Source organism: Arvicola amphibius, chromosome X, assembly GCF_903992535.2.
Source record: "Arvicola amphibius chromosome X, mArvAmp1.2, whole genome shotgun sequence".
NCBI classification, from domain to species: Eukaryota; Metazoa; Chordata; class Mammalia; order Rodentia; family Cricetidae; genus Arvicola; species Arvicola amphibius.
The window spans coordinates 122,701,561-122,714,596 of record NC_052065.1 but is presented as its reverse complement, the minus strand read 5'-3'; positions in this window follow the sequence as shown (position 1 = coordinate 122,714,596).

Below are 13,036 nucleotides of genomic sequence, written 5' to 3'. Positions count from 1 at the left end.
GGGAAAGTGGTGTTGGAAGTCCTTCTGTATATGTGTTGCTTTTATTGGATAATGAATAAAGAAACTATTTGGGCATATGGCAGGGCAGAATAGAGCAAGGCAGGATTCCAAGCAGAGATAGAGTAGAAAAGAAGGAAGAGCCTGGGAGATGCCATGTAGATGCCAAAGGAGACAGAAAACACAGAAACTTACCAGTAAGTCATGAGCCTTGTGGTGAATGCAAAATAATAGGAATGGGTTAATTTAAGATGTGAGAGTTACTTAATAAGAATCCTGAGCAGTGTTTTAATTATTATAGTTACTGTGTGATTATTTCTGGTCTGGGTATCCAAGAACAAACAAGCAGCCTCTGCCTACAGGAAAGTAATTCTGATGTATTTCTGGCAGATCTAGAGTAGATAGAAGACTATCAGCTCATGAAGGAGGAGTAAAGAATTTACTGACTTGTAGACCACAGAAAGTTCTTGATTAAGGAGAAATCATTAGAGAAAAATGTCACATCAAAGAAGCTGGATTAGTAAGTACTTTGTACCAAAATATGCTAGTTTTGATCACCAGGTGGAGGGAAACAAGTATTCACATCATAAGGCGTTTCCAAAAACATTAATGGTGTTTGTGGAGATATTGGATAGCATGCGCAACTCTTAGCACCTGTAGAGTGAGTTGGCTTCTGTGGATCACTTTGCGAAAGTTTTCTCTCCTAAAAGCAAGATTTCTGTGCATACATGTTTTTATTATTTAGACAAGGATGCCTTGAGCTACTGATTCTCTTGTCTCTACCTCCCAAATGCTGGAATTTCACATATGCTTCACTATGTCTGCTTTATGTGGTGCTAAGCAAACGCTGTGCTGGCTGAGCTATAGCTCCAGTGTGTAATGTTTCATTTTCAAAGAAGATGCACAAGTAGTTGTATTTTTTTGCACATAAAACTTAAGAAGGAGGCATAGGAAATTTAAAATTTAGATACAACTGCTAGTATGGGGATACTATGAATCTGTCCTTGGCTCCTATCTTATTTACAAAATAAATTTATTATTTTAAAGTACTTATTAAATACTTGTTTTCTCTTTCCAGTTGTGAACCTAATTTGTCTAAATGTTACAGCTATGTTTACAGTGATAGAAAAATTTGGATTAACTATATTTGTTTTTCTGAGTTTCACTTGTTTTTCTTAACACAGCTGTCTTCAGTCCAATAATGGCATAATTTTATTCTTCTTTGTGGCTGAATAAAAACTCTACTATGCATTTCTACCATATTTTCCCTATCCACACATGTTTTGTGCATCCACAGTGGTCCCATATGCTGGCTATTTTGAATAGGTCAGCTATAAACACAAATAGGTAATTATGTTTGCCTATGTTGACTTGGATGCCTTTGGCTATACTGCCAGGAGTGGTAAAGTTAGACCACATGGCAATTCTATTTTCAGTTTGTTGTGAAACGCCATAGTGATTTTAATAGTGGTTACATCAGTATAATTCTCACCAGCTATGTTCTTCTATCAGCACAGCCACAATGGTATTTGTAGTCATTTGTTTTCTTGATGAGAGTTATTCTCACTAGGGTGGGATGAAATCTCAAGACAGTTTAATGTGCACTTTAATGCCTTGCAGTGTTCAAAATATTTTTGGCCATATTTGTTTGTTCCTTTGAGAATTATCCACTCACTTATTTTGCCCATTTATTGAACAGGTATTTTGGTGTTCTGATGTTTAATATTCTAAATAATTTTTTGCCTATTCTAGCTATTAATTCCCAGTAACACATATAGTTGTCAATTTTTCCATGTTCTGTTCTTTTTCTTGTCACTCTGATGATTGCTCCCTTTGCTGTGCCCAAGTCTTTTAATTTCATGTAAGTCTATTTGTTCATTTTGGGGATTATTGCTTGTGCTATTAGATAAAGATTTTTTCAGAAAATTCATGCCTATGCTTATATCTTGGAGAGGTTTATCCATATTCTACTAGCAATTTTAGTGTTTCATATCTTAGATTAAGTTCTTTTGATACACTTTTAATTGAATTTTGTATAAAGTGGGGAAATACAAATCAATTTCAATATTTCAATGTATGGATAGATTTCACAGCACTATTTGCTTAACTGGCTGTATTTTTCTGATGTAGTTTTGATAACTTTGTCAAAGATTAGATATGTGCAGTAGGATGGGTATACTTCTGTGTCTTCTATTCTCTTTTATTGGTCTATTTGGTAGACTAGATTTTTGTAGGATATCTTTGTAACCAACTTTTCACAAATTGGTTTGAATTGATTGTTCTGAGGTCTTGCTAAGATTCAATTTTCATATCTCATTATATTCTCCAGTGTAAGCTAGATATGAGGCTATAATAGGCAGATTCAAACTCTTAGTGCAAAGATGCTCCTATAAGTAACCTTAATCTCATTGATCCGCCAAAAGGAAAGAAATCAAATTTTAAAATAAAAAGGCTAGTGACTTCAAACAACACAGATTTCTTTCTCAGTTGTTGTTATGTATTCATTCTGGGTATTCTTTGGATTTTGAGTATTCATTTCCCTCTGGCACTATGATTTAGACCTTGCTAGTTACACTGATTTAGAGAAAGTAATACGGCAGGTGTAGACTGGCTCTATCACTGATAAACAAAACATCTGCTCACATTTTTATAGGTGCAAATAAGACTTATGACAGCACCTAACTCACAAAAGCAGGGAAGAACATTTTTTCACATGCCATGGAGCTAGAATTTGACTATTGGAGATCAGGCTTACCAACTATCATGCATTTGATCATTGGAGATCAGGTTTACCAACTATCATGCTCATGTACCTTCACAAGAGAGTAGGGAATATCAAATGGGGCAATGAATAACAGCAGAACTTCATAACTTTGAAAGTAGCACAGTGATGGAGGAGTGTCTATGTGTTACTTTCATTATTAATAAAGAAAACTGCCTTGGCCCTTTAAGAGAACAGAAAATTAGGTAGGCAGAATAGACAGAAGAGAATTCTGGGAGAGTTGGGGAGAAGCTTCAGGCAGTCTCCATAGTGAGTCTCCATGCTTCTCCTCTCCGAGATGGACGCAGGTTAAGATCTCTCCTGGTAAGCCACACCTCGTGGTGCTACACAGATTACTAAATATGGGTTAAAGGAAGATGTGAGAATTAGCCAATAAGAGGCTACAGATAATGGGCAAGGCAGTGTTTAAAAGAATACAGTTTCTGTATAATTATTTTGGATAAAGCTAGCCGGGTGGCGGGACACAGCCCCGCCGTTCCTTCTACAGCACAGGATGTTTTAAATACATAGAATATGTCCAGCACAGCCTAACATATGACTAGAGTTCATCATAATTAGCAACCTTCAAATATCAATTTGAGACAGTGATATAGAACCAATTGGATACATAAATTTTCATTGTTCCTGAAGGAAAAAAGAAGTCCACCCAAGGTAGAATATGCAAAGCTGTTCCTTGGTTCTGTATTTTCACTATGAAAAAGAACTAAAGCTTTTCTTTTGATACCAGCGCTGAGCAAAATTGTTGGGAGTAATTTGAGGTCTCTGGTGAGCTGTTGCTCTGTCTTGATAACACTTTGCTTGCCCTCATCTACTGTCCCCAGTCATTATTTTTTGTGATTATGAGGCAACAAAGTCAGAAGTCTTTGGCTTGAGGTGACTTTAGAGGCTGCTTACTTTCAAGACCAGAGTCATCTGAGCTAATAAGATCAAGGGTTAAGAAAGGCTCTTCTGTCATACTAAATGTCTATTACATTACTACTATCTTCATATTATAAAAGAAATTATTTTATCACAAGAAGAAAGGCATAATCATGGAATGACAGTACACAGCTTTCTCACTCCCTTAAAGGGAACACAAAAAATTAAAGTTCTGTTGTTACTGTTTCTTCTTCCTTCTCCTCTCCTTCCTCCTTCTCTTCTTCCTCTTCCTTCTTTTACTTCCTCTTCCTTCTTCCACTTCCTCTTTCTTCTACTTCCTCTTTGTTTTCCTCCTTCTACTTACTCTTTTGTTTTCCTTCTTCTACTTCATTCTTCTTCTTCCTTCTTCTTCCTCATCCTCCTTTTCTTGGTTTATCGAGACATGGTTTCTTTGTGTATATCTCTGGCTGTCCTAGAACTAGCTCTGTAGACCAGGCTGGCTTTGAACCCACAGAGATTCACCTGCCTCTGTCTCCCAAGTCCTAGGATTAAAGGCATATGCCACCACAGTTTGGTGTTGTTTCTTCTTTTAACAAAAGGTCTTTTGGGGCATGAAGATTTCACAGTGCATGAAGTACCTGCCACATGAGCTTGAGGACTTGAGTTTGGGTAACCAGCACTCAAGTAAAAGTTGTGTGTGAAATGTAATCCCTTATTAGATTCTAAATGTTTGCTGTTATACATACAGATAAGTGGAGTCCTCACCCTTCATCAAGGAAATGTCTTTGTTTTTTTAAATTTTTTTAAAAAATTAATTTTTAAAACAAATTTTCTCATTTTACATAACTACCTCAGTTCACACTCCCTCCCCTCCTCCTGCTCTCCCCCAACCCCCATCCACTTCTCAGAGAGGGTGAGTCTTCCCATGGGGAGTCAACGAAGTCTGACACATCAGTTTGAGGCAGGACTGAGACCCTCTCCCCTATATTTAGGCCGAACAAGGCTTCACTCCAAAAAGAATGGGCTCCAAAAGGCCAGTTCAAGCACCAGGGATACCTTAATTGTCATCATAGAAATTTCATCCAGCAACTGACAGACCCATGATGGGGATGCCCACAGGAACAGCTGAACTGAGCTAGTGGGAGTTCACTGACTCTGGACTGTCAGTGAGGGAACCTGCATAAGAAGAAACTAGGTCCTCTGATGTAGGTGACAGATGTGTTGCTGGGACAGTCTTTGCGGCCACTAGCAGTGGGACAAGGATTTATCTCTAGTGCTTAAACTTCTCTTTGTACTAGACAGAGACCATTACAGCAAAACACAACCAGTCATAATGCAGAGTTGTGGAGCACAGTTCCAGTGGATACATCTACAAAACACTTCCACCCCTAAAGCTCAGGGAACAACGCAGAAAAGGAGGCAGGCAGATTGTTAGGACAGAGGATCAGGTCATTTGCTCTGAGACTGAGTCTCCTAGTAATGTCAGGATCTACACTTATTGTCTCACCAGCATGACTGCCGAAACATGAGCTGATCAAGGACAAAAACAGTGGAGATGCCAATGTTGGTGGCAGAAAGCACACAAAACCTAACACTGCACAAAGAGCTACAGGCAACTAAGCATGCTAAGAATGGGAGAAATGAAGACTTCCCTAGGGAAGAGCTCACCAACTCTTTTCCAACACAAAATGTTTGACCAGGACACACTCATCCGAGTGATATTACACAGATCTGACAGGTTGTATTTGTGCATTTAGGAACACACACACACACACACACACACACACACACACAGGAAGTAACAATAAAAATAGAAGAGCCCATGAATTTGAAAGGGAGCAGCAATGAGGAGTGTGTGGGAGGATATGGACAGAAGAAACGAAAGGAGAAAATATAATCTCAAGAAATAAAAGAAGTCATTTTTAAAAACTAAGAGGGGAGGGGTGGCAGGACAGGTGGGTGAGGTAGAGTCCTGGAGCTCCCTGATGGCTCAGTCAGCCCAATCTGTCAGCTCCAGGGTCAGTGAGAAAGTCTGTCTTAAAAACCAAGGTAGAGGGACTAAAGTCGGGACAGTGGATAAGAGCACTGCCTGCTCTTCCAGAGGACAGGGGTTCTATACCCAGGACAAATATTTAGGTTCCCAACTATCTATGCCTCCAGTTTCAAGGATCCAATGCTCTCTTCTGGCCTTTGAGATCATCAGGTATGCACATGGAGCAGAGACATACATCAAAACAGTCATACACAGTTAAATTATAACAAATACAAGTAGAGATTTATAGAGGAAAGGTACCAGATGATAATCTCTGAACTCCATGTATACTATACACTTACATATGCACATATGCATATGTGCACATGCACACACACACACACACACACATGCAACCTATATACACAAAGAAAGTATGCCTACATTATACAAAGCAATGGCCTTAAGAGTGATTTTTAAATGATTTCATTTATGCACACACGTGTCTCTATGTGGGTATGTGTATGTGAATGCCGCTGCCTGCGGAGGTCAGCAGTTGGAGATGTAGTAACAGGCAGTTGTGAGCTATCTAATATGGGTTAGAAATGGAACTCAGGTCCTCTGCAAGAGCAGTATACTCTTGGCTGCCATAGATTCTCTGATAGTTAAAACTGACTGTAGATTTGACAGAATCTAAGATCACCTAGAAGAAAAAAACTCTGGATGTATCTGTAAGAGACTATCTTTATTTAAGAAAAAGTAAAAAGCAGGAAGAGGAGATTTATCTAGGGCAGACACATTGGTAACAGGGGCAAAGAGACTCAATGAACCCCAAGCCCATCTTCTGTGATACCTCCTAAAAGTGGGCCATATTATTCCTGTGGTTGATGTCTTAGACCAAATAAAAAGGAGAATGTGAGTTGAGAGCTGGCACTCACTTCTTTTTGCTTCCTGACTATGGATTCAATCAGACCATGCTTTTCCTACCACAATGGACTTTTACTTCCCTACCACCACAGATGGTATCTTCAACCTGTGAGCTAATACAAACCTTTCCTCCTTTAAGTATATGTAAGCAATAAAAATGTAACTAATACAGAGACCTTTGAGCATATAACTGATAGAGGACTCTCATTGGTTAATAAAGAAACTGCCTTGGCTTTTTGATAGGGCAGGATTTAGATAGGTGGAGTAGACAGAACAGGATGCTGGGAGTGAGGCAAGATGCCTCAGGCAATCGCCATGCCTCACCTCTCTGGGCCAGTCACCATGAAGCCAGCCACCAGGTCATGCTGAATCTTTCCTGGTAAGACACCACTTCATGGTGCTACACAGATTATTAGAAATGGGTTAATCAAGATGTGAGAATTAGACAATAAGAGGCTGGAACTAATGGGCCAGGCGGTGTTTAAATGAATACAGTTTGTGTGTTGTTATTTCGGGGCATAAGCTAGCCCTGTGGGATCCAGCCAGGACGATAAGCAGGCTTGCCCGCAGCTCATCACTACATATAATCAGGAGTGGTACAGCTGGATTTTATGGACATTCTATTTTTAGTGATGAAGGAACCCACACACTGATTTTCCTAGTGGGCTGTCATTTATTTTCATACGACAGTCATTCTAACTAGGGTGATGGAATTTCAAGAGAGTTTTGACTTCTTCTATGTTTTAGAAGGTTAAAGATATTGAACACTTCCTCACATACGTATTGGTCATTTGTATTTATTCTGTTCAGAAACGTTCCTTCAGTTCATTAGCCCCTTTATTGATTGATTGGCTAATTTGTTCTTTGAGGTGTTTAATTTTTTAGTTCTTTATATATTTTTTAGATATTAACCCTGTGCCCAATGGATGAGTGACAAAGGTTTCCTTCCATTCTTTAGGCTGTCTCTTCATTTGATTTATGCTTTCCTTTGCTCTGCAGAAGCTTTTAAAATTCATGGAATCTCATTTGTCACTGTTGGGTTATTTCCTGCACTGTTGGAACTCTTTTAAAAAGTTCTCATCTATGCCTATACCTGGAAACTTCTTACTATGTTCCTCCTACAGCACCTTCAAAGATTCAGATCTTATATTAAGGTCTTTGGTCCATTTTGACTTGATTTTACATGCGGGGTGAGAAATATGGATCTAGCATCATTCTTTTATATATGAATATCCAGTTTTCCTAGCACCATTTTTGAAGAGGGTGTCCTTTTCTCCAATGTACATTTTTGACACCACTTTTTTACAAAGTTCAATGACTATGACCAAGCAAGTCTATTTCTAGGTCTTCTCACAACTTTCAATGCACTTCCTCCAAGTCACAATTTTCGTACTTCTATCTCTTGAATGCTGATATCACAGGCATGTGTGATGATTTGAAAGAAAATGGTCCCCAGTGGGAATGGCACTATTAAGAGATGTGGCCTAATTGGAGTAGGTGTGACCTTGATGGAAGAAGTGTCTTACTGTGGGGGTGAGCTTTAAGATCACTTGAGCTCAAGTTATGCCTAGTGTCACAGACCACTTCCTATTGCCTGCAGATCAAGAGGTAGAACTCTCAGCTCCTTCTCTAGCACCATGTTTGCCTGCATGCTGCCATGCTTCCCACCATGATGAATCATGATGATAATGGACTGAATCTCTGAAATGGTAAGCCACCCCAATCAAATATTTTCCTTTCTAAGAGTTTCATAGTCATGGTGTCTCTTCAGAGCAACAGAAACCCTAGCTAACACAACATGTGTCACAGGACAAAACATTCACATTTATTCAAATGTTTTTTTCTGGAAAGTTAGAGAATTAGAGACAGAATATTCAGCATCACATGGGTGTTGATCTTAAGGTTTGGACAAGAGAGTTTACTATTTGCAAATATTACTTCAAATGAAATAATATTGACTGTTGCTGTGATTTTTCTCAATTGGTTATATGGCATATGGGGCTGGAGAGCTGGCTCAGTTGTTAAGAGCACTGGCTTCTCATCCAGAGGACCCAGGTTAAATTATCAGCATCATATAGGATCTAATGCCCTCATCTGGCCTCTACGCACATGTGATGCACAGGAAAAATAACCATATACATAAAATATTTTTAAGGTTACATATCAAACAAAAAATAAACAGCACGGTTCCAGCAGGCTTGCTATTGCAAAACTGAGCAATTATCTATTCATCCTGTACTTAATACATCCTCTTTACAGAATTCAGATTACAAAGTTGGACTTTGTTCAGATACACACACTATTAAAACATTTTCCTGGAGTATCTTCTAGCTAGATGCTGCTATGTGAACTGGTTCTGGGTTATAGAATTTAAGTAAAACTCCTAACTACTCATTTCAGATAAATAAATAAGTGTAGCCAAAGAGCAAATAGAAACCTAGTCATGATATTTTATGGTTTAATAAATTCCTGAACCTACGCTACAGTCCTTTGTCTCTTCTCCAAGCTGTTTAGTTAAAATACTTCACATTTTAAATCCTTAGCCTCCAGTATAAGAATCAGACCCATAAGCTGAGGTTAGTGCCACACACCTTTAATCACAGAACTCAGGAGGCAAAGATAGCTGTTTGCTTTCTCCTTCCTGAGTATGGTGCAAGGAGGCAAGGTGAGAAGCCAAGCCCTTGTTCCTGTCACCATGCCATCTCTGCCTGATTTCATGTTTTCTGCATCATGATTGACTGTATTATTCAGGAATTGCAAACCAATATAAATCCTCCCTCCCTTAAATTGTTTTGTCAGGGTATTTTATCACAGTCACAGAAAAGTAACTAAGACACCAACTTGTCTCCATTTAATTAATGATCTGTTCCCTGAAGAGACTGAATTAGATGGTGTTTACCTTAATGCCCAGTTGATAGTGCCAAATAGCATAAGCTCATTTGAGAATAATATGATCACAAGAAATGTGACCATGATTGAGCAAATTCTTTCATTTCTATTATAATAAAAGTGAATTTTTAAAAAACAGTTCTCAAGGATGAGCAACATATATTTACAGGTTATTTTCTGGCTTCTGTGGCGATGTAAAATTTCTCATCCTTTGCTTTAAAGCAGTCTGAAAAGACCTAAATGGTCTGCATATCCTGCAGAATAGTTTATTGTCAAGTTTAATGCTTTAAATCAATGACTTCGCATAAATCAGGCCATGCGAGTAACAGAAAGTTACCGGATAAGAGGCACAAAATAAATTCTAAAAGATTCATTGTTTTGCAATCAGCATAACTTTTCAGGTCCAGATGTCAAAAGTGTGCTCGGAGCCTGTCACTGGACTTTGTTATACTTTCCCCTCAGCACAATGAAGAAGAAACTCTTCCGAAGGTCCCTTTAGGATCAACAGGCTTACACTTCCTGGTTATAGTCCATCAGTATAGGGAAACTGGAAAGCAAGGAATTTGAAAGAGCTGGCCTTATCCTACCTAAAGTTAGTGTAGAGAGAAAGGAATGCACCCAGGCTGCCTTTTCCCTTGTTCTCATCTGGCTTTCTCCTGCCTTACACTGTTTGTAGACCAGCTTATAAAATAATGCTGCCCATATACAGTACAGAAAGGGCTCTTTTGGAAAGTCAAGGAAGAAAAGTTTATATTGCCATGAAGGTATTTTTTAGAAATCTAGAATAGTGGTATCTTCAAACAGGTCAACAAGAAGAGATAAAGGATGCAAATGGGAAGATAAAGAGCTACAGAATATACAATTGATGGCATACAGATAAAAGGTTTCTCCATGTGGTACTAAGGTAATACTATGTTTTTAGCAGGAGACTGGACAGATTTGCCTTTTCACCAGCGATCTTCAAAATGGAACACAAGAACAAAAGCATCATCTGAGAGCTGGCAGGTGTACAAGTGCGCTGCTAATTCAGAATATTGAGAGATTTAATAACTGCTCCTGGCAACTCATACGTCCTCTAAACTTTGAGACTCATTGATCTAGGATTTACTGCCACGAAGAAGAAAAAAAGGGTTGGTGAAGACCAAAGTGAATACAGCTAGTCTATGTCGGAACAATTAAAATCGTGTGAAGGTTCAGTTGAGAGATGATGTGAACACTTGAGAAGCCACACTTGAGAAATCAAATCAGGTAATTGTTTTCACTAATACCAGTTTTATCAGTCCCTGTAACTCCTGCTGACTCTAGCCTCATTTTCTGACTAGCTTCTCTTGTAAATTTCTCATAAAACATAGTAATTATCACTGAAGAGAACACAAACCAGACCTCATCCTGCCTGCCAACTGTGCAAAGAACTCTCTAGGATGACATGTACGTCATCTGTAATCTAGTCTTACCACCTATGACTGCAAACCTTTGTTTATGGCACTTAACCTTTATATAGGCTACTGTCTCTGCTTAGAGGCCAGGTTACTCAGGCCAGGCTGCCAAAACAAAAATGCCACAAACTGGAGGGTTAAATAATACATACTTATTTTTTAACAGCTGTAGAGAATAAAAGTTCAAGATCAGGGTAGCAACATGATTGGGCTTCGGGCTTTGTAGATGGTCATTTTCTCCCTGTGTATTAACTCCAGGTGAGAAAATGCTGATCCTTACTCTTCCTCTTGGAGAGTTGCCAGTTCTGCTAGATTATAGCTCCATCTTTATGAGTTCATTCCATGTAATCCTTTGCTCAATATGTCCTTTATCTAAACATGAATATATAGGGGTTAGGGCTAAGACAGATAAGTTGGGGAAGAGATGAAACAATATTTCACAGATGTCATCCCTTTACTCCTTAATTTGGCTCTTTTCTATTCTCTTTTCAAAATGCAGACTTCCTATCTCTTCTCTTTTTGTACTAGATGTTGGCATCATGCCCTTGAGAGTAGGAAAGAATTAGACTTCAGCTCTGTGGGAGATGTTGCTAATGAGAACAATTATTCCCTAATGAGTTGATGTATAAACAAATCTATGGCATGGCAAAGTTCATTAGTAAGAACTTTACTGAGTATTAAAGAGCTAATTCTTAAAAAACAGTTTGGTATCCTTAAATTTAATTTAAAAATATAATACAAATAGAGCTTAGAAATGGCAAGGAGCTTTATTTCACAGGGAAGATTTAAGCTTTTCCCAAGAAATGACCCAAATATAAACTGTAGACTTAGGGTGATAATTATGTGTCAACATAGGCTTATTGATTATAATAAATGTACCTATCATTTTGGTGAGGGATGTAGACAGCAGGGGGTATATGGGTAATATCCTTGGGAAACAGGTTGTGTGAGAACTCCATACTTGTTTCATTTTTGTTTGAGCTTTCTTTGTTTAAAAAAAAGTTTTTTAATTAATTCAAAAAACAGTTCTCAACTATGTTCATAGCAGCTTTGTTTGTCCTAGCCAGAACCCGGAAACAACCTAAATGCCCCTTGACTGAAGAATGGATTAGAAAAATGTACATTTACACAATGGAGTACTACACAGCAGAAAAAAAATGACATCTTGAATTTTGCAAAAAAAAAAAAAGGATGGAGCTAGAAAACAATATTTTGAGTGAGGTAACCCAGACCCAGAAAGACAATTATCACATGTACTCACTCACAGGTGGTTTTTAAACATAAAGCAAAGAAAACCAGCCTACAAACCACAATCCCAGAGAACTTAGACAAAAATGAGGACACTAAGAGAGACTTACATAGATCTAATCTACATGGGAAGTAGAAAGTATAAAAAGACAAGATCTCCTGAGTAAATTGGGAGCATGGGGACCTTGGGGGAGGGTTGAAGGTTTGAGGGGAGTGGCAGGGAGGGGAGCAGAGAAAAATGTAGAGCTCAATAAAAATCAATAAAAAAAGAAAAAAAAAACAGTTCAAGCCAGTGTCCTAAAACAAACAAAATGGTTAACATGTTATAGACAACTGTACCTTAAAAAGAACATGGGTTTAAGAAATGGTCCAACTGCTGATTTTCCACTAACCACTTTTTAGGAAGCTGTAGGTGGTTTAGGCATACAAACAGGAAAGGGGACTCCTAACGTGGTTACTGCAATACCCTAGTTGAGAAATACAAGGTCTTTCTTGGTGCAGGAGTAAAATAGTAAATTCTGGAATTTAGTCCAATTCAGGGGTTTTGGAACCCATTAAAGTTTCATTCCTCAGTGTGCTTGCCATTGAACAGTCCCAGAAGGGAACCCCAGGGAAGATTTCTGAGAAGGTCCTCTGTGTATTAAAATGGATAGCTGTGTGTGGCATGACTTGGCATAATCTGCTGTCAACCATTTTCACATAGAAGTAAGTGGGATGCTCAGGTCCTGTTGTCCACTTCTATAAGCTGTGCATATTGTGTTTCTATGGTGATAACACCTCTGCAGCTGCTGCTATTTCAAAGTAATTGGTTGAGACACCGCATTGTAATTGCAGGGTGTGTGAAATCTGTCCTATACTTGTTTCCTAAAGGTGATTACTGCTCTTTTAGCATTCATTCTAGCTATAAAGGAACATACTTGAGTCTTG